This window comes from Rissa tridactyla, unplaced genomic scaffold, assembly GCF_028500815.1.
Source record: "Rissa tridactyla isolate bRisTri1 unplaced genomic scaffold, bRisTri1.patW.cur.20221130 scaffold_766, whole genome shotgun sequence".
NCBI lineage: Eukaryota > Metazoa > Chordata > Aves > Charadriiformes > Laridae > Rissa > Rissa tridactyla.
In genome coordinates this window covers 2501-5000 of record NW_026529985.1, presented here as the reverse complement: position 1 = coordinate 5000, position 2500 = coordinate 2501, and the positions used below count along the sequence as shown (strand labels likewise).

Below are 2500 nucleotides of genomic sequence, written 5' to 3'. Positions count from 1 at the left end.
CTTCTCTCCGACGCGCGCGCGCGGGCGCGCGCGTCTCCGGGCCGGCAGAGGAGCGGAGGGCGCGTCGGCCGCGTTCCCCGTCGCGGCCGCGTCCCTTCTCGCCTCCGCTGGCGCCCGCCGCCGCACGGCGTCCGCCGCCGGTGGACCGACTCCCGTCCCCCTCCCCGCCCTCGCCCGGCGCGGCCCGCTGCCGCCGCCGGGGAGGAGGGGCTGGGCGGAGAGCGCCGGGGCCCCGGTGGGTTCGCCCGCGAGGCAGCGCGCGGGCGGGCAGCGCGCGGGGGAAGCGGAGCTGTCGGGCGCGGGGCGCGGCGGCGCGTCCCCAGCCTCCTCCCGCCGGCCCGTCTCGCCCGAGAAGAAGCGGGGAGCGCGCGGCGGCGGCGGCGCCGACGACGACGGCGCCGCGTGTGCGAGCGGCGAGAGAGACGGGAGCTGTCCTTCGGGGTCGGGGGAGGCGTCTCCCCCGACCCTCCCCGCACCCCGTGCCCGGGGCTGTGTCGGTGTGAATGTCACAGTTCCCTTCTCGCACGGACGTTCGGTAGGGCTGCCGGGTAAGCCCGCGGAGGGCTCCGGGCGTTCCGGGTACGGCGCGCCGAGCGGCGCGGCGGCGTCCCCCGCCCCCCGTCCCTCTCCTGCCTGGGGAGCCGGGAAGGGGGCTCCGCCGCCGCGCTCGCCCTCGGCGGGCGAGGCTCGGCAAGCCGGGTGGCGTCCCGCTATCCCAGCGGGCGGCCCGAGCCACGGCTCTCCTCCCGGGCGCAGCGCCGGGCCAGAGGGAAACCCCGGGCCCCGGGGCCGGAGGACGTGGTTGTGGCGGCGGACGTCGGGCGCGGCCCCCGCGGGCGGACGCTCCCCCGAAGGTGGCAGTGGGGGAGGCACCCCCGCGGGGCCTAAAGTTCGTTTCCCTCGCCCCAGGGCCAGGTACCTAGCGTCCGCGCTCTCGCGGTCCCTTCCCTCGGCGCGTCTCTCGGCGCGTCTCCGGGGGTCGAAGGGCCGCGGGGGCCGGGCGGGGGTTTAAAGACTCGGGCGGCTCGGCGTCGCCCGGGGGGCCGGCCGGCCGGCGGCGGCGGCCGGGAGTTCTCTCTCGCGGTGAGAGAGCCTCTCCCGGACGGCCGTCGCCTGCGACCGCGTCCCGCGGGCGTCCCGTGCCGGGGAGGGGCACCCCTGCCCCCCCCTCTCCGCGGCCCGGTCTCGGCGGAGAGACCGCGGCGCGAGCGGTCGGCCGTGTCCGACCTGCCCGCCTCGGAACGGGCGACCCCGGCGAGGAGCGCGGGCTCCCCGCCGGGGCTCGCGGCGGGTCCCCGCAAGGGGGGGACCCGCCGCCGGGCGGCCCTACGCCCTCCCCCCGCACACCCTGTGCGCGGGGGGGGGCGGGAAGGGACGCCGCGCCTCCGTCGCAGCGGCTGCGTCGCGCTGCGGCGCCGCTCCTCCCTCCCCCGTCCGGGCGAGCGCTCGGCGTTCTCCCGCCGCTAAGCGCCGGCGAGGGCGGCACCCCGTTGCCCGAGCGGCGGCGTCGCCGCTCGGTCTAGCCGGACGGAGCCCCCCGCCGCCGAGGCCGTCCCGGCCCCGGGCCCCGCCTAGCCGCTTCGCCTCCCCGTCTTCGCCTTCCCGGCCGAGCCGTGCAGGCGGTCGGGGCAAGCGGGGGCGTCCCACTCCCGGTCTCCGCGTGGAAACGGGGAGAGCGGGAGCCGCCCCCGCCTCAGGCGGCCGTCCGCCTTCCGCTCGGCGCGTGCCCGCGGAAGGAGACGGGAAGCGGCGGCGGCGGCGGTGCCGGGGCGGGCGGCCGCCGCGCGGCGGGCCGCCGTCCGGCGGGCCGCGGGCGTCGTGCGTCGTCGGCTCGGGGCGCGTCCGCGTCCGCCCGCGGCGGCGCGGAGCCGCCGAGGTGCCGTCGGGACGGGACCCCGGGGAGGAGTTAGGCTGCCCGTGGCGCGGCGGAGCGGCGCGCGCGGAGGCGCGCGCGCGGGGTAGCCGTCGGGGCCCCCCGCGCCGCCCGCTCGAGGCGGACAGGCGGAGCGGCCGGGCGCGCCGCCGCCTCCGTGCGGAGGCCGGACCGAGCCCGGGCGCCTGGGCCGCCCCCGAAGCGAGCGAGGCGCTTGCCGTCGCCTTCGGCCGGTGGGGAGCGCGGGCTCCCAGGCCCTCGTCGCCTCTCGGGGCGTTTCCTTCCTTCCTTTCTGGCCCTCCTTGGGCGTGCTCGTACGGTCAGTCGAGGCGAGGCCCCTCCGTCTCGCCCCCGTCGCGCCGCGCTCCGCCGTTCTTTCCCCTCCCGCCCCGCGCGGGGATGCGAGGGGAGGAAGGGGGGGCCGGCCGGCGGGGCAGGCGGTTGGGCCGTCCTCCGAGAGGGGCCGCTCCTGGCGAGCGTTCCCGGCCCTCCCGCGCGCGCGGGGCGGTGCCGAAAGACGAGACAACTCTTAGCGGTGGATCACTCGGCTCGTGCGTCGATGAAGAACGCAGCTAGCTGCGAGAATTAATGTGAATTGCAGGACACATTGATCATCGACACTTCGAA

The 2500-nt window shown here is 79.8% G+C and overlaps 1 non-coding gene across 1 annotated transcript in view; it reads left to right on the top strand.

Moving 5' to 3' along the window:
- Positions 1 to 2397: 2397 nt before the first annotated feature.
- Positions 2398 to 2500, top strand: part of LOC128903936 (5.8S ribosomal RNA) — a 153-nt gene continuing 50 nt past the window's right edge. The window contains exon 1 of the ribosomal RNA XR_008464309.1: positions 2398 to 2500. This exon is cut by the window's right edge and continues 50 nt beyond it. This is a non-coding gene — a ribosomal RNA (5.8S ribosomal RNA).